Source organism: Rana temporaria, chromosome 1, assembly GCF_905171775.1.
Source record: "Rana temporaria chromosome 1, aRanTem1.1, whole genome shotgun sequence".
NCBI classification, from domain to species: domain Eukaryota; kingdom Metazoa; phylum Chordata; class Amphibia; order Anura; family Ranidae; genus Rana; species Rana temporaria.
The window spans coordinates 495,415,723-495,435,984 of record NC_053489.1 but is presented as its reverse complement, the minus strand read 5'-3'; the positions used below and the strand labels follow the sequence as shown (position 1 = coordinate 495,435,984).

The 20,262-nt window shown below is 42.4% G+C and overlaps 1 long non-coding RNA gene across 2 annotated transcripts in view; it reads left to right on the top strand.

Annotated features, from left to right (window-relative positions):
* LOC120918802 overlaps positions 1-20,262 on the top strand; it is a 53,658-nt gene that overhangs the window by 6,799 nt on the left and 26,597 nt on the right. For both annotated transcript variants that reach the window (XR_005744472.1, XR_005744474.1), the window contains exon 2: positions 422-517. This is a non-coding gene — a long non-coding RNA (uncharacterized LOC120918802). The remainder of the gene's footprint in view (positions 1-421; positions 518-20,262) is intronic.

Below are 20,262 nucleotides of genomic sequence, written 5' to 3'. Positions count from 1 at the left end.
TGGGGATATCTGAAAGATGCCTGCAGCTACAGGCATCATTGAGATATCCATCTCTTCAGCCGGCGATTCTGTGCACCATAAGAATGATCATAGCGGCGGTTTCACCGCTTGATTGTTCTTATAGGCGACGGGAGGGGACGCCCCCCCTCCCGCTGCCATCTGGTGCTTCTCAGGACTCTCCTGAGCCTTATGTGCAGCTATCATTGAACACAATCATGGTCCTTAATGATCATTATAGCTTCGTAAACTGGCGTACCTTTCCATTAGCAGTGCTCGGTTGGGTAGTGATTGGCTAGCTGTGGCACAGTCATGGGAGATAACAGCCAGGTAGCCTATGTGATCTGCTTTTTTCATTTAGTTATTTATTATTGATGCATTTACCTGTGGCTGCTGGTTCACTGGCCTTTTTTATTTTTAATAGGGTGTAACATCCGGTGACAGCAGCTGTCCAGTGAGGCTGTATTGAATATCTGAACCACAATGAACTTTGGGAGGCTTCCGTGAAAAGAAGAAAACGGTATTTATGGTCCTTCAGGATGCCACAAATCATACTGATAGCCTGCTCACACACTTACACCGCAGCACGTATGCCTTACTGCACTTTGTGCATAGTAACACACAATAAACAGGCCCTTTATAGTGATTGTTAACACAAGCGCGTGTTTTTGTACACTACTACAGCTGAACATGCACACTTTTTACCATATCTGAATCTTCCAAGTAATATTCAGTTTGTATAAAAACTAAGACAAAACGTCACACTAACAAACCACATGTTTTAAAGACAAGCATACATGAGACTGCGTGCAACAACATGTATTCTGAACGTGTGTTAAAGCATGTATTGTATGTACTGGAAGGGGGCCATGTATGTACTGGAAGGGGGCCTAAAGCAAACAGTGTATGTGGAGACAAAAGACACTCATTCAACCCCATTATATATTTATGAAATGCACCACCTAAGACACTCCGACCCTCTGTGACTTCTGGCTAGCCTCAAAAGTGGGTGGAAATCCCATGGAGAGGTGCCAGGAAAGGGAAATTAAGGTAAGAATGAAACAATTTTCAGATTTTTCCCAGTCCTTTTATGGCAACAAACATATAGTTACTAAGTACCCAACATAGAAGGTATATACTTGCAAATTTTCATTTATTACATATTGACAATCAAGAATTCATATGTGTGCTATTGGGGAAACTTGCTTGGTGCTTCTGGGACTCATTCTCACATGGGCCAGCCCTTGCTGCCCCTCCACAAAGCGTTCTGTGGTGGATCGCTTTGTGGATCATGGGGCACTTCATAGGTGGCGAGGAGACGATATGTCACCTGCTCACCACCTGTTTTTACCCTAAAAAAGCTGAGCCACATTGCACACAATTACACTGTGGCCCCAATACACTAAAATGGGTTACTTTGGAAGCGGTACTGCCTGCTAAATGTAACATACGGTTTCATTTTTAATACTTAGGTAAAACACATGAATTTGTTTAGCTATTATCAGCTTTCCCCTGCCTTCAATGCCCAGTTTCCACAAGCTAATCCAATGATCGAACAGTCTATTTTGGAAATGGTATTTGGTCTGATTGTTTGGAGGAACCTCCTTCCAGATTGTATTCTCACTTTATTACAGTTTCTCTCAAGTTGTTAGAGGGTCTTATGGTGAGATGGCCACAGGACATTCCTGATTTAGACATTGATGACTGGGATGAAGCGTGGAATACTTCCTTTCGATCCTTGTTTTTTTTTTTTTTTTTGTTGGCTTCTAAACAAATACCCCTACCTCAAAACTCCTTTAATTGCCTATTTGTGCATGGACATGCATGGGGCATTAAGAGGCAGAAAGAAAAACATCAGATACCCCTAAGAGAAGCATAAAAAAATGTCCAATGTGCATGAGGCCTTAGAATAAAAAGTAATGCTCTGCAGGAGAATACAGGGAGGAAGGCACAAATAACAGGGGTAGTGGTCAGTGCTACATCTTCTCATAGCAGCTATGAAGAGGAAAATATGACCCCATCCATTCTAGGGTGAAGCCAAGGCCATGCTGAGGTGTAAACAGGAAGTCAGCCTGCGCCTCTCCACGTGTTCTCTAATCATCCTGCCGCACAGCATGGAATTCCACACTTCATTATTATGGCAGGCCTTGCCCCAGTGTAATACACATACAGGGACTGCATGGCAATAGCTGTCCTTGGGAAGGGAAGAGTTAACACTTACTTGTTTACCTTGTAAATATTTGAACATCAGCTACACTAGCACATTGCACAGCCCTCAGTGCTGTTCATAGCCCTAGCTGCAGCAGATAACTAATCCGCCTGCTGCTATGTTCTATTGGCAGCACTGACAATGCACAGATCGATGGTTATTCCTGATCATTGCCCCGGGAGGACATACAGCATACTGCTAGACAGATGGCCGAGTCTGTCCCAGCTGTCTGCTTGTATTGTGAAAGAGGAAGCGCCACATCCGGGTACATTTCAATGAGAAATCCTATTCTTAGGGAAGGGAAACCACAAGTGGGGTTAATCACTGCACAAGAGTTCCTGTCTGACTTCCCAAAGCCACATTCAGGACTGTGTGCTTCCTATATCACACTGTATGCTGCGCCACAATAAGCAGGATGTGCAGGCCGTTGTATACACAATGTCACTGCCACCTGTCCATATCATCCGACACTCTGGGAGCTTACAAGCTGTTGTGCTCACTCAGGTCATGATCCTGGTATTTATTGCTCGATCAACACACAGGGGAGGGTCATCCAGCAGTTATGTTAGGGCACTGCTCTAAAGACTAGGACGCCGCTTAGGCCTGGTTCACAACTTAGCGTTTTTATGTGTGTTTTGTAACACGTCACAAAAATACATAGGCCCAGATTCTCGTACGAGTTACGCCGGCGTATCTCCAGATACGCCGTCGTAACTCTGAGTCCGAGCCGTCGTATCTATGCGCCTGATTCTTAGAATCAGTTACGCATAGATTTGTATTAGATCCGACCGGCGTATGTCTCTTACGCCGGCGTATCTTAACTGCATATTTACGCTGGCCGCTAGGGGGGTGTACGCTGATTTACGCCGAGAAATATGTAAATCAGCTAGATACGCCAATTCACGAATGTACACCCGGCCGACGCAGTACAGATACGCCGTTTACGTTAGGCTTTTCCCGGTGTAAAGTTACCCCTGCTATATGAGGCGTACATGCAGGCTACCAATGTTAAGTATGAACGGCCTTCCCGCGTCAAATTTTTTAAATTTTACGTCGTTTGCGTAAGTCGTTCGCGAATAGGGCTGGGCGTCATTTACGTTCACGTCGAAAGCATTGGCTTCTTGCGGGTTAATTTGGAGCATGCGCACTGGGATACTTTTACGGACGGCGAATGCGCCGTTCGTAAAAAGCGTCATTTACGTGGGGTCACATAAAATTTACATAACACACGCCCACATCTACCACATTTGAATTAGGCGGGCTTAAGCCGGCCTATTTACGATACGCCGCTGCAACTTTGGTTTGAGAATACGGCACTTGCCTGTCAAAGTTGCGGAGGCGTTACATAAATAGGATACGTTACGCCCGCACAAAGATACGCGGTTCTACGTGAATCTGGACCATAGAGTCCAATGAGGCTGTTCACATCGTTGCTCTGCATTGGTAAAATTTCAGATGCATTTCTTAAATATGTTTTCTGGCCCATTGAAGTTTATGGAAGTGCATGAAAATGCACGTATTGTGCGTTTTAACCACTCAGCCCCGTAAAGGTTTGCCCCCTTAATGACGACCTATTTTTGCATCACTTTAACCACTTACCCCCCGGACCATATTGCTGCCCAAAGACCAGAGTACTTTTTGCGATTCAGGACTGCGTCGCTTTAACAGACAATTGCGCGGTCGTGCGACGTGGCTCCCAAACAAAATTGGCGTCCTTTTTTTCCCACAAATAGAGCTTTCTTTTGGTGGTATTTGATCACCTCTGCGTTTTTTATTTTTTGCGCTATAAACAAAAATAGAACGACAATTTTGAAAAAAATGAATATTTTTTACTTTTTGCTGTAATAAATATCCCCCAAAAATATATAGAAAAACATTTTTTTTCCTCAGTTTAGGCCGATACGTATTCTTCTACATATTTTTCGTAAAAAAAAATCGCAATAAGCGTTTATTGATTGGTTTGCGCAAAAGTTATAGCGTTTACAAAATAGGGGGTATTTTTATGGCATTTTTATTAATATTTTTTTTACTAGTAATGGCGGCGATCAGCGATTTTTTTTTCGGTATTGCGACATTATGGCGGACACTTCGGACATTTTTGACACATTTTTGGGACCATTGGCATTTTTATAGCGATCAGTGCTATAAAAATGCATTAGATTACTATAAAAATGCCACTGGCAGTGAAGGGGTTAACACTAGGGGGCGGGGAAGGGGTTAAGTATGCCTGGGTGTGTTCTTACTGTGGGGGGGGGTGGCCTCACTAGGGGAAACACTGATCTTCTGTTCATACATTGTATGAACAGAAAATCAGCATTTCCCCTGCTGTCAGGAACGAGAGCTGTGTGTTTACACACACAGCTCCCGTTCCCCGCTCTGTACCGAGCGATCGCGTGTGCCCGGCGGCGATCGCGCCCGCCGGGCACACGCACGGGAGTCGGGGGCGAGCGGGGGGCGCGCGCGCGCGCCTCCGGCGGCGCGCGTGCGCCCCTAGTGGCGGCTAATAGGCAGGACGTCCATTTACGTGGTCTCGCCTAGGAGAGCCACCTTGTGGACGTATTTCGACGGTGCGGCGACGGCAAGTGGTTAACTGACAATTGTGCGGTTGTGCAAAGCTGTACCCGAACAAAATTGATGTCCTTTTTTTCTAGAGCTTTCTTTTGGTGGTAGTTAAATCAGTTGAGGCCAATGTGTATTTTACATAGGTTTGTAAAAAAAAATAAAAAATCACAATAAGCGCATATTAATTGGTTTGTCCAAAAGTTATAGCGTCTATAAAATAGGGAATAGATTTATGGCATTTTTTTTAATAGTAATGGAGGTGATTATCGATTTTCAGCGGGACTGCGACATTGCGGACAGATCAGACACTTTTTTTGGGACCATTGACATTTATACAGCGAGCAGTGCTATAAAAATGCACTGATTGTTGTGTAAATCACACAGGCAGGGAAAGAGTTAGCACTAGGGGGCAATCAAGGGGTTAAATGCGTTCCCTAGGTATGTTTCTAACTGTGAGGGGATGTGACTGACTAGAGGAGGAGCCAGATCATTGTTCAGCTTGTGGCGCCTGGCTGCAGTGCACCTTGGGCACCTGCCCAGGATCGGCCCTGAGTGTCTGGGTGCAGACACCTTGCTACGGGGGGGGGACCTTACCCCTCTATGCAGACACCCATGCCTGCCATGTTCTCAGCCACAATTCACCTGCCATGTACTTAGCAAAAATCTGCTGATATTTTCCACCCATCTCAGTTGGTTTTTTAAATTGTTGATACGGATGGTGCTTGCAGGCCCACCTGCTGTTCACAATTCAGACAATTTAGCAGCAGTCATCTTTGACCAGTCTTAAGCTAGTACATATTCATAAAAAAAATAATAATAATAATAATTAAGAACGTTTGTTCAATTTTCTAATTGTTAGAGGGATCAAATCAATGTTCGTTTCAGACAGCCGTGATGAGAAAATTCCAAGATGGCAAATGTTTCTTAAATTAATGATTTTCCAATAGTGTATGTGGTTTTTGTTCAAAAAAATTCAAATGATGAAAAAATAGAATGTTAAAAGCAAACTAAATCTTAAAGAATTTTTGAATGACATTTGTGAAGTCACCGAGTTTGAAAATCTACTAGTGTATGGCCAGCTTTAGCAACATAACAGAAATCTTCCTGTCTAAGAGGGTATTTCCTTCACTTTGGAGTGTTATAGAATAAACCACATGCCTAAAGCCCTGTACACACGATCGGATATCTGACGGAATCTAATCCGATGGATTTTTTCGTCGGATATCCGATGAAGCTGACTTTCATCAGTCTTGCCTACACACCATCAGTCAAAAATCCGACCGTGCCAAAACGCGGTGACGTAAAACACTACGACGTGCTGAGAAAAATTAAGTTCAATGCTTCCGAGGATGCGTCGACTTGATTCTGAGCATGCGTAGGAATTTTGACCGATGGACTTCCACACAGACGATCGTTTTTTTCTATTGTTGTTTTTATCCATAGGAAAGATTTAAAACATGTTCTAATTTTTTTCACCGATGGAAAATAAACCGATGGGGCCCACACACAAATGGTTTGTTTGATGAAAACAGTCCATCGGACAAACCGAACATGTGTACAGGGCTTTAGAGGGTATTTCCTTCACTTTGGAGACATTCCTCTCACTTCCTGTTGTGTCTGTGGGACAGGAAGTAAAGGGAAAGCTCCACAACAGGACACAGATGGGCAAAAAAAAATAGGTTGTGACCTTTTCTTACTATATGCAGAAAAAAAAAATATATACTGTACTTTATAGTTTTTATAGAATAAACCACATGCCTTAGATTGAATAGCATTCAATCCTGCAACATAAAGGGGTTACTGAACAATTCAAGTAGACTCATGTAAAATACATTTTTATAAGATCATAGAACAGTAATAATACAAATTTTACAGTTTCTCTATGACATGATACAGATTAATAAAAAATAAAAGCAAACACACAAATAACGTTACAGTTTGTGCACATGAAGGTAAATGAAAGGGGTGGCCAGCAAACTAAGGATTCTCATTTTCTAACAATGATGATGAAGTCAAGCCGGAAGTTTTTTTTATTTTTTACAATATTTATACTCTATTGCTATACATGAGATGCCTTTTTAGCTGAGGTTGCTTAGCCTATAATGACAGAAGTATGTAGGCTGCCACTGCTAGCATTCTGCAAATGCTGGTTGCCTGGCTGTCATACTGATTTGCTTTCTAACTGTAAACAAGCATGAAGATTTTTTATTCTAAATCAGTGACATGAAAACGATTGAAGCCAGATGATCAACATAAAGGCAATGCAACAATGGTAATCAATATGCTTCTACTATAACAGGCTTCTTTTAAATGGGTTAGGAAAAATCGTTATGGTGCTTAGGGCTTTCAGTTGTTCCTAAAACAAGTACAAATAAATAAAAAAACAACAGCATATTGGTTATCACAGCACACCCGGATCTATGTCTATTATTTAATATATTAACCAGCTGAAACTACACCATATATATTCTTTATAAATGACTCTTATTAAAAACATCCCATATTAATAAATACAGTGTTATCTAAGGACTAGCGTCTGAAAGCAGTACTAGCACATCCACTAGGTGGAGTAATTCCTCACTGTCAGGTCTGCTAGCTTTCAGGAACAACATGTACAATGGGATTTGACAAGCTGCATGCAATTCTCAGACAGCTTGTAGAATGGGTGCCAAATATGCACTAAGAAATTAAGAAGTTTTGGTTTTATTTTCACAAACAGAATCTTATGTGAGGTGAAATTAAATTCCAAACATGAAAATACATGATTGGAATCATGATCCCTATTTTACAGGAAACATTTTTTTAAATGTTATTTATATGATAGATCTATTCTTATTCTGCTTTCTATTTATGTAGTTTCCTATGTGGATTTTCCAGTGACAGGCATAAACAACAGTCTTGTAGATGGGTGTGGTGACCCATGAGATCGTCTCCTGTTGTTGAAATACTTTATGCAACTTACATTCATAAATTAGGGCTTGTTCACACCATGGGGGTTATTTACTAAAGGCAAATCCACTTTGCACTACAAGTGCAAACTACAAGTGCAAAGTGCACTTGAAATTGCACTGAAAGTGCTCTTGGAAGTGCAGTCGCTGTAGATCTGAGGGGGACATGCAAGGAAAATAAAAAAACAGCATTTTAGCTTGCACATGATCGGATGATAAAATCAGCAGACCTTCCCCCTATTTCAGATCTAGCCCTCAGATTTACAGCGACTGCACTTCCAAGTGCAATTTCAAGTCCACTTTGCCTTTGTAATTTGCACTTGTAGCGCAAAGTGGATTTGCGCTTCGTAAATAACCCCCAATGTCTATTGATCTGCAGAGACCAACATAGGCTCATGCAAGGGCACATTGAAAATAATTGTTTTCAATGTGTCCTGTTCACACCATAACACTACAATAATGAATGTTGTGGTGCGTTAAATAAAATGCAACCCGCCTACATTTTTATACAGTGCAATACACAGCACCACATATCACCATGACATGCATAAAGATGTTTGAAGTGTAATTTTGTGACGCTTCAATTGTTAAAAAAAGTGAACAGTGCAATTTGTCATAACAATGCAGCATAAAGGGCTGGTGTGAATAAGCCCTTTTGATTTCAGGAATTCTAACTGACCTTGCTAAATGGTATTGTAGCCATTTTAAACTTTCCGATTTCTGTTAACATAAGATAGTGACATGGTGGATGATGGGACAAGTGGAAAGTGACCATCAGTAGGTACTGCACTGGGTCTTAATGGTCTAGAATAGGGGTCCTCAAACTACCTGCCATGCTTCGCTTCTTGTGTGATTGAGGTAGCAGAGAGGTGGAGTGTTGGGATGTTATAGAAGGGGCTGCAGTATAATATCGGTGGTATGGATCTGTGATAGGGGGTGGAGATCTGTGATTGGGGGAGATCTGTGATGAGGGAGTCTGTGAGGGGGGGTCTGTTTTGAGGGGCTACGTGAGGAGAGGAGTTTGTGTTGACTGGGCTTTGTGATGGGGGTAGTCTGTGATGGAGAGGAGTCTGTGATGGGGGATATGTTATGGGGGTCTGTTAGTCTGGGCTTTGTGATGGAGAGGAGTTTGTGTTGGGGGGCATTATGATGGGGAGGATCTGTTATGGAGGCTTTTTGATGGAGAGGCATTTGTGGTGGGGGGTCTGTTATTGGGGTCTTTATGATATAGAGGAGTTTGTGTTGGGTGGCTTTGTAATGGGTGACAGTTATTGGTGGCTTTGTGATGGAGAGAAGTTTGTGTTGGGGGGGAGCTTTGTGATGGGGGGTCTAAAATGGGGGGGGGGGAATCTGTGATGGGGGGGGGGGTTCCGTGATGAGGGATGTCTGTGTTGAGGAGGGGTTTTGTGATGAGGGGAGTCTGTGAAATATTAATAAGTTTATGTTGATTAAAATTGTTCTTTATTTTAAATATTGTATTCGTTTTTCCTGTTTTTTTGCACTTAAAATAAGATGTGTGCATAGGTTTTTATATTTTTAAACGATAGTCCGGCCCCCCAACAGTCTGAGGGACCGTGAACTGGCTCTCCTAGATAGAATGCCTATTGGTAAAGGACTTCAAATATCCATAAAGTGTTAAGCAGTAGTGCAGAATAATACAATAAAAAGTGTTTTATTGTAAAACTGTAAATATAGGTTGTAAAAATGTCCAGCAAATATATATCTCTCCCAGAACAGTGGCATAAATAATGTGTAGGAGAGAGAGGTTCCTCCAAGATAAGCCAATGCTTAGGACGTCTTCCTCCTCTAGAGTAAAGTAATCTGTACGCTCTATTCTCCCTTCCTGATCATGAACTGGCAGTAATATAATACCTGGTTTGTAGCAGCCTACTTGTAAATCCAGTTTGTCCTATTTAAGAGCCAATGTTTTCCTCTTGCTTTATTTTTTTTATTTTTATTTTTTGAAGTATCCTAAAATCTCATCTTTATTTTTCTACATTGAAAGGAAATATAAACACACAGTAAGAAAAATAATGAATTATGAAAATATATTTAATATATTTTAGGTATATTTTTGGGAAATGTCATGAAAAATCTAATGCAATCAAGAACTTGTAATGGCAGACATTCGGGGCCAGATTCACAGAAAAAGTACGCCGGAGTATCTGCTGATACTCCGGCGTACTTTCAAATTTGCTGCGTCGTATCTTTATTTGTAATTCACAAACAAAGATACAACGGCATTTGGCTAAGATCCGACAGGCGTACGGCTTCGTACGCCTTCGGATCTTAGGATGCAATACTTTGGCGACCGCTGGGTGGAGTTTGCGTCGTTTTCCGTGTCGGGTATGCAAATTAGCTGTTTACGGCGATCCACGAAGGTACGCACGTTCGTCGCTAGTCGGTTTTTCCCGTCGTAAAGTTGCGATTGCTATTTAGGTGGTGTAGTATTAGACAGCCCATGTTAAAGTATGGCCGTCGTTCCCGCGTCGAATTTCAATTTTTTTTTTTTTTGCGTATGTCGTCAGGGAATACGAAAGGACGTAACGCACGTCGCCGTTCAAAACATTACGTCGGGGCGACGTCATTTCGCGCAAAGCACGGCGGGAAATTTCAAAACGGAGCATGCGCAGTACGTTAGGCGCGGGAATGCGCCTAATTTAAATGGTACGCGCCCCATTTGAATTAGGCGGGCTTGCGCCGGACGGCTTTACGCTATGCCGCCGCAAGTTTACACCAAGTGCTTTGTGAAAACTTGCGGCGGAGTAACGTAAACGGGATACGTTGCTCCGCCGCAAAGGTATGTGAATCTGGCCCTCCATCTTTATATGGCTATACGCTGTTTTCTTTACTTGGAAAAATGTATTTTCTAGAATTAGGCATTAGCATATGATAGCTTAACAACATTTTTATCAAAGGCGCCTTTATTTGCTTACTTTAGTCAATAGCCTGGCTGGAATTGGTGAAACTTTAATTATTTGATATACCAACTGTAATAGAAGATGCTTTGAATGGTTGGGATTTTTGACCTTCGCACCAGATAAAGCCAAGCCAAGAGAAGGAACTTGTACCTGGTTTAGGCTAATTTATTCCCCCAGCTATTCTACAACACATTAACTTTATATTTCTTTACAGGTTCATTCAATTCTATTCATAGATGATATAATTATATTATTTCAATCAACTTAATTTCTCAATTACTTGTCGTCAAATAGCTGCCATGAAGCTATGACTATAACACTTCATGTTACATAATCTTATCCTACAATCTGCTAGGTTCTCTATTTTCATTTACATTTATAAGAGGTACTTTCCTGAATGATTACACCTTTTTCTACTATACTATTGTACATGTTCTGTTAATGCAATATCTATTTATATTATATTATTGTACATACTCTGTTAATGGAATATCTATTTATATTATATTATTGTACATACTCTGTTAATGGAATATCTATTTCTATTATATTATTGTACATACTCTGTTAATAGATTTTTTTTGATAATTATAAAGTTCAATAACATATTTGAAACAGGAATTGGTGAAACTTGGACATGTGTGAAGGATATGTGTGATTTTTAGAACAGCCTCTGAACATTGTATTGTGCTTATTTAAAAGGAAAGTATAGAGTATTTTCAATAAACACCTATTTTGAACTATTGATTCAGATGTTGCTCTAAAGATGAATTCCAGGCAGATATAAAAGACACCCAATATTTTCATCTCTGTATTTATTAAGACATAATTCAATTATTTATTATTTTGAAAACCGTGAAAGCACCTAAAGTCTTCTACACAGCCTACAACAGTCCCCCACACAGCAGCTCTCAGACTGTGAGAGAAGTAGCGCAATGAGCCAATCAGTTGTGCTCTGATAGAAGGAGAGAGCAGAGTGACAGAAAATAAACTCATCAGTTTGCTGTTTCTCTTGGCAGGAGGAATCAGGCCTCGTACACACGACCGAGGAACTCGTCGGAAAAGACACATTGTTTTCCTCGACGAGTTCCTTGTTAGGCTTGTCGAGGCACTCGACTAGCTTGCTTTGCGTACACGTGGTTAAGACAAAATCTCCTCATTCTCAAACGTGGTGACGTACAACACATACAACGGCAGGGGAAGTTCGATTCCACTGGCACAACCCTTGGGGCTGCTTTTGACAATCTCATGTTACTACATGTTAAGTAAACGTTTGGTAAGAGACGATTTGCACTTTTTAGTCTGTTACAGCGTGACAAATGTGCTATCTCCATTACAAACGCTACTTTTACTCCAGTCTCCTACTTTATTCTGAGCATGCGCAGGTTTCTTAGCATACACACGCTCGAGTTTCTCGTCGAAAACCAGCCTGACGAGGAAATTGAGACTCCCGTCGAGTTAAATGCCTCCTCCCCTGCCAGACAGGCCTGTACAGACAGAAATCGTTTGGCAGATAAAACAGTTTCCATATATGCATTCTATCTGTGTATTTAGTAGTTTGCCTGGATTTTAGCTTTAACCACTTGCCAACCCGCCGCAGTATATTTAATACGGCATATCGGCTCGCACAGGCACAATCATGTACCTGTACGTCACAGCTTTCTTCCGGGACCACCCATGAATGCGCACAAGCTGATCAGTGGGTTCCAGCCAATGATTTATAGCCGACACCCACTGATTGGCTCAGCGAATGACAGGAGCGAGCCCTGTGTTTATTTTTGTACAGCAGTGATGTGCCGTTTTTTTTTCTCCCTGCAAAGTAAGGAGTAAAAACCAGCACATTCCTTAGTAAAACACCACCCAGTAAACACACTAAACATTGTTAGGCACACATTTAACCCCTTGATTGCCAGTGTCATTAATACAGCGATAGTGTATATTTTTAGCACTGATCACTGTATTAGTGTGACTGGAGATGACAATGGCAGTTAGTCAGTTCTCCCCAGCATCAATTAGTGCAGTGCTTCTCAATTATTTTCTGTCATGCCCCCCCCTAGGAAGAAGAAAACATTTCGGGGCCCCCCCGCGCGACTGTAAATAGTATCTTTTGTCTATAAAATTGTTATTGCTCTATACGGTTTTTAGGTGAACCTCCACTTTAAGCTGACAACTGCGCGTTGGTTTTTGATCACCTCTGCGTTTTATTTTTTTCCTTTTTTTTTCAACAAAAGATCAATTTTGACATTTTTTTTAACGTTTTTTTTTATAAACTGGCCCTCCTCATTGGAGTACAGGTGAGGTGGGAGAAGGGATGACACCTGTCAGCCTGCTGGATAAGGTGGAGGGGACGGGCGGCCTTACCTTTACTTTTCTTCAGCGCACTGTGTAAGGCGGCAGTCTGTCAGTCCCGTCCTGGTCCCGCCGTTAGAATTTGGATTGCATGCCTTGCGTGCCAAGGGGACCAGACAGTGTCAGACACTTCGGGCGCGTCGGCGCCACCCCCCCCTGCAGCGCCGGGGTGCCGTGCAGATCAGCATCCCCGCACACATCATTCACGATCAGGCCGGCCCTGGTCGCTATGGCGGTAGTTCCGCCACTGGCTGGAAACGGGGGATAATTGCCAGGTCACACAAGCCCCCCTTTACGGAGCCTCGCGGCCCCCCAGGGGGGCGCGCCCCACTATTTGAGAAGCACTGAGTTAGTGTAAGATTTTCCGCCACACTATGGCAGTCCCACTATAAGTCATATAGTAGCATAACAAAAAAAAAATTCCAGTATCTATACCATAGTTTGTAAACCCTATAACTTTCACGCAAACCAATCAATATACACTTATTTCGATATATATATATTTTTTTTTGACCAGAGATATGTAGCAGAATACATTTTATAAAGAAAATATATTTCTCCTTTAATAAGGCAGTGCAAATAGTAATGGTACAGTACAGTAATCACAGTAAAGCTGGCCATAGATAAAATTTAATTTGATCGGTTCAGCAGGGATCGGACAAATTTCACTTCATGTGATTGTGAATGTTGGAAAACATTTCTCGATCAGAGGTTGCAGCCATTGATCAGTGTATTCTGACAGCAGAGAGTCCCCAATGTCAGAACAGTGGGAAGGATTCCTCCATTCACCTCACTTGCGTGGAGAAATCCATTCAGGTTTTTTACTTTCAGCCCACTGTAGTCAGCTGTGTTCAGTCTGCACTATGGTCAGCATGACAGTTTAGTCCCTTAACTAGTTAAAGACCGCTGCACGACTAGATACGTCAGCAGAATGGCACGGCTGGGCATATGGACGTACCCGGTCCTGTGCTCCACGACCCCGTCCGCGGGACCCGCGGACCCGATTCCCGCCAGTGTCCCCAGATCGGGTCAAAGAGCTGAAGAACGGGGAGAGGTGAGTGTAAACAAACCTCTCCCCGTGCTTCCTAGTGAGCCTGTCACTGATCTTCTGTTCCCTGTCATAGGGAACGACGATCAGTGATGTCACATGCCCAGCCACGCCCCCTACAGTAAGAAACACACATTAGGGAACACTTAACCCCTTTAGCGCCCCCTACAGGTTAACCCCTTCACTGCCATTGTCATTTTCACAGTAAACAGTGCATTTTTATAGCACTGTTTGCTGTAAAAATGACAATGGTCACAAAATAGTGTCAAAAGTGTCCGATGTGTCTCCCATAATGTCACAGTCACGATAAAAATTGCTGATCGCTGCCATTACTAGTAAAAAATTAATTATTAATAAAAATGCCATAAAACTATCCCCTATTTTGTAGATGCTATAACTTTTGTGCAAACCAATCAATAAACGCTTATTGCGATTTTTTTTTTTTACCAAAAAGAATGCGTATCGGCCTAAATTGAGGAAAACAATGTTTTTTATATATATTTTTGGGGGTTATTTATTATAGCAAAAATTTTAAAATATTGAATTTTTTTCAAAATTGTCGCTCTATTTTTGTTTATAGCGCAAAAAATAAAAACCGCAGAGGTGATCAAATGCCACCAAAAGAAAGCTCTATTTGTAGGAAAAAAAGGACGTCAATTTTGTTTGGGACTCACGTTGCACGACCGCGCAATTGTCAGTTAAAACGACGCAGTGCCGAATTGCAAAAAGGGGCCTGGTCCTTTAGCTGCATAATGGGACGGGGCTTACGTGGTTAAAAAGGGGAAGTACAATGGAGGATGATTGCTGATTGTTTGCCATTTTTTCAGAATATACTCAAAACATGTACAGAGTTTATTAGGGTAGCAATGGGCGTGAGGTGTACTGTAGGTTTAAAAATCCATCCAGTAATGTTTAGATAAACATGCATACATTTCAGCTGAACGTGCAATTTCTTTTAGTAGCACACCTGTAGTCCTAAAATTACCTGGAGGAAACCTTAGCAATCATCTGGAAACATCCTTTCCAGGCAATCTCCCTGCAATATGTCCATAGACATACAGTTATTTATCAGCAGCTACACCAGGCTTGTATCATAAATAACAAGACCTAGTTAGTTCTAACTAAGGACAGCAATAGTTAGGTTCCCAGCTGTCTAGCACTTGGAATTAAATCTCCCTTTGCTTATCCACAACTACTGTTGCTCTTTTAGGTGTAATGTAAAGACGTTCTGTTTATCCACTGTAAGGTACCGGCTTGCAGAACTATGGATAGTGTTTATGTGTCACCTAGGTTTCTCACCTATACATGGGTGAGGGTCTAGAGGTTTGTGTCTCCTATAGAGCAAACTAACTTTTTTTTTTTTTTCAGATCTTAATGTCCTGTTTTGGGTTCTGGAGCCTCCATTCCTAAGTCCATGTTGGCCAGACCCCATTATAAGTCTCAGCTGTTCACGGGCTTTTATATATGTGAGCTGACTAATGGTCAGTGCTATCTTATTCTCTTTGGTATAAGAGTCTGCTGCTGGTTTAAAACGCAGACTGCTGACAGAAACTACAGGTGCCAGACCAGTATTATCGGGATCGATAGCTCCACCCCCCCACCTCTTTTTACTCTTCTTCTTACTGCCTATATCTCCAATGTACTCAATGAATGGATTACAGGAGAGGGCCCCCTCTCGTCATGTAATCTTGCACCATTATTATGTGCCCCCATAGGGGGAATTGAGGTGCCCTTGCACCAATCTACTTCTCAGGATGTATTTGACTATTGCTGTCGCTCAATATTTTCTTACCTGTATCAATTTGCCATCATCTCACTGTGATGTAGTACCTACTGCTTTGTTTTGATGAAAAATTTAATAAAGATACATTCAACCTAAAAAGGTACCACCCTGATATTCAGAAAGGGACTTGAGTTTAGTTAGTGGCTTGGACAAGCCGATGTTTTGTTAGTTTTATTCTATGACTTGCTGTACAAAGCCTTTCTGCATCAAAACTGTGTTTGTCTACTACCTTGCAGGGGGGGTTTGTGTGTCATCGTTGCCCTTTTTAGAAAAAAATAAAGCCTCCCTCCAAATCACCCCCCCCATAGCGGTGACCTCTGCCCCCTTTCACATCATTCCCAACAGTAATTTACTATACCCCCCCACTGTAGTGTCCTCTGCGCTCCCCCCCCATTGTAGTGCTTTCTGCCCTCACATAGCAGTGTCCTCTGCCCCCCCCCCATAGCACTTCCATCTGCCCCCCCCCACAGCACTCTTCTCTGCATCCTCCCCCCCCCCCCACACACACACAGTAGTAGCCTCTGCCCCCCTTCTCTGTAGTGCCCTCTGCCACCCCATAGCAGTGTCCTCTGCCCCCATTGCAGTGTCCGCTGCACCCTTCCCCATACAGTAGCGTCCTCTGCCCCCCCCTCCCACACACACAGTAGTGTCCTCTGCCCCCCTCTTTAGTGCCCTCCCCCATAGCAGTGTCCTGTGCAACCCCCCCCCCCCACACACAGTAGTGTCCTTGTATTTTTTTCACCATTTTAGACATCTGTAAATGCATAAAAATGTTAAATCATCATGGCCTACATGGCCAGTGGTATGCCAAAGACATTGCTTACACCTGAATATTTAGGCACTAAAGGTGTCCCTTTTTTCCATCTTGCAAAGTTAAGAGATATGCACAATAGTGCTCTATGCTGTGAACGATACAAGTCATGGTCTGAGTTCTTTGTGGTTGGATATTCATCCCTAACGTTATTAATAGGCATTTCGATATTAAATTATTTATTCCACTCTGGGTGTCCTGCTGTCTACTTTGCTTTTGAGTAATATCCTTTGAATGCACTGTGGAAGTATTCTAAAATTGTGTTCTTTGTGGAATAACAATAGGTGCTTAGCACTCAATAAGAGGAGCGTGACGATCAGGAAGTAGCTGCACAAGGCAGGCGTATCGAATTCCAACTTCTAACAAACACAAACGAGTACAAAGGAAGAAAGCAATATTTCATGGAGAGCACCACCTGAATGATTATATTCAAAGAAGTACTGGTCATTTCTTTTCTAGCAGTGGTGCACGGAGGAACTACACCCCGGGAGTCACTGTTATATACACAAAAGAATTCAAATGAATTTAACATTTGTTTACAAAGATGCCTTTAGTTTACTTAGGTCAGTCCAGATGAGCAAAGTATCACATCCTTTCAAGTCATATCACAAAACACTAATCCTGGCAATAATAGATATGATTTTACAGTAGATGTTTAGGTTTAGATTAAACATTGATATTTTTTGAAAGATAGCATTCTGTACAATCCATTGAAGAAAGTGTACTCCTTATTAATAAACCTTTTGACTTTTGAGAGGCAGAGAATAAATAATTTGATAAATAAATGTCAGTTAACCAGACAAGCATAGTTGATCAATAGAGTGACTTGTGTACAACCTAGCCCATGGATCAAAATTTGTCCGGTCCCTGCTGAACCAGCCGAATTGCGATTCATGTATGGCTGGCTTTAATTGCCCAGTTCCTCTCTACATGCATGTACTCCAGCTTTGCCTGCAAATAATTGCTCTAGATAGGCTTTCTGATAGCGACAATGGTAAACATAACCTGAACTGTGTGTCAGAATAGTCACTTGTAGTCTCCACCAGGGGCATGTGTGACAGATGAAGAATTGGGAGTCAGTTGTCATCCTTTAAATGGAAGTACTGTACCTGAACATGGACCTTCATCAGCTAGTATTCTAATGATAAGCTGCATATGTCGAATTTCTTCATACAGAAAGCTGGCTCACAGCTGACTGTAACACCATTCTGGGAGAATTGGTGCCAGAGAATTATCGCATTCTAACAGAAAACAGAGTGGGGCAAAGAGGAGGAGGCCTGGCGGTGATCCACAAGACTCGCCTCTCGATCACTAAACCAGGCCTTCAGTACTCACTTCCATTTATGGAAACCCTCACTCTGCAACTGCAAACAAATCCCCAGGACACTGTTCACATACTCCTGTGCTATAGACCACCAGGTCCAAAAACGCACCTGCTCATGTCATTGACAGAGTTCATCTCCACCTATACCCTAAACACCAAACATCTCCTGCTGCTCGGGGATTTTAACCTCTGGGCCAACTCCTCACTGGACCCCGTCGCCGATGCCTGCATTGACCACTTGGAAGGATTAGGTCTGCAACAACTAGTACAGGGGCCCACACATGCTTCAGGTCACACGCTCGATCTCATTTTCAGACAAGATCTGGAAATCAATATTCTGGAAAATGAGCCGCAACCATGGACTGATCACCATGCCATTAAATTCACAATCAACATAAACGCCCCCTCAAAAAAAACAGTAAAACCGGTGACAACACACTAGATTAGATCTCAGAAGAAGCTCCACTTGGAACTCTTCAAAACTACATTAGGGAACAAAATAAAAACAATCCACCTACATCAAACAGCCACAGAAACTCTTGATGCTATAAACAAGGCTCTGCTACAGTCAGCCGACTTAGTAGCGACAAAACGCACAACGTGCATCCGGAAAAACAACTCCAGCTGGTTTAACGACCAGCTGTCGTTGCTAAAGCAAGAGCGCAGAAGAGCAGAAGCAGCCTGAAAAAGAAGCTCTTCAGAGGAAAACCACACCATTTATAAGATAACCAAAAAATACCATAAAGAAATCTTTATTGCCAAAAAAAAACATTTTTCCAATATTATCACCAATGCCCTAAACCGCCCCCGTGAACTCTTCAATCTAGTTACCAAGACCATGAACCCAGTCTGTCTAGAAGCCCCTAATTCTGATTCACAAGAATTTTGCTACGAATTATCGGATTATTTTATCAACAAAATTGAAAGAATCCGTGAAAGTATTCAGCAAAATACAACCTCCATCTACCCCCCCCCCCTAAATCACAAACCTAATACCCACATAATTCCGCCACAATCACCTAACTTCACTCTAAAACCCATTTCCATCGATGCCACTAAAAATATCATCAGGACTCCAGCTATCATGCAGCTCATAAACCAGTCATTCAAGAGGGCGTGGTGCCACCCTTGCTGAAACAAGGTATAATCAAACCAATTCTAAAAAAAAACACCCTCGACCCCAAAGACCCTAACCACCGTCGCCCTATAACAGGCCTGAATGTCTACTCCAAGGTAATGGAGAAAGAAGTTGTACAACATCACTTAGACACCCATAAATTACTTGACCCATACCAGTCTTGTTTCCGTCCGGGTCACGGGACAGAAACAGCACTGCTTAAAATATGGGATGACGCTCTAGAGGCTGCAGACGAAGGAGAATCTTGTCTTCTAGTACCGCTGGACCTAAGCGCAGCTTTTGATACGGTAGACCACAAATTATTGCTGACACGGCTAGTTGAAGTAGCCGGAGTTGCGGAATGTGATTTATCGTGGTTCTCCTCCTTCTTGGAAAACCGTTCACAAATAGTGAAATTGGGCCCTTTCACTTCTGAAAAATGCACGGTGTCATGCGGAGTCCCCCAGGGATCCCCTCTGTCGCCTGTTCTTTTCAATATCTATCTCCGCCCGCTTTTTTAAATCATCAGCAACCAGAAGTTACTTTACCACTCTTATGCAGATGACACACAACTATATTTTCGCATCGGCAACAAAAAGGATCTTTATCTCGGTCTAGAGAAATGCCTTTCTTTGATAGAAAAGTGGATGACAAAGAGTTACCTTAAACTCAATACAGAACTTCTCCTGTTTCAGGCCAATCGAAGATTCATCCCGCAACAACATGGACGCCCCCACCCATTCTGGGTCAATCCATCACCCCCAGCACCAAAGTCAAAAGTCTCGGAGTCATCTTTGACACCTACATGACAATGGATGCACAAATAGGGTCAGTAGTCAGCGGATCGCACCATCTGCTGCGCCTTCTACGCAGACTCACTCCCTTTATCCCAAAAAAAGACATAGCAGTCGTGGTGGGGACACTTATCAACTCCAGACTTGACTATGCAAATGCCCTCTATCTTGGACTCCCAAAATACCACGTCACTCGTCTGCAAGTCGTTCAAAATACGGCCGCTTGACTTGTGACTGGGAAAAAAACATGGGAATCAATCTCACCTTCGTTGAGATCCCTTCATTGGTTGCCCGTAAAAGACAGAATCACTTTCAAAGCTCTCTGTCTAACGCATACGTGTATTCTGGGAAATGCCCCCCAATATCTATGCGAGAAACCAAAAGCTCACAACACCAATC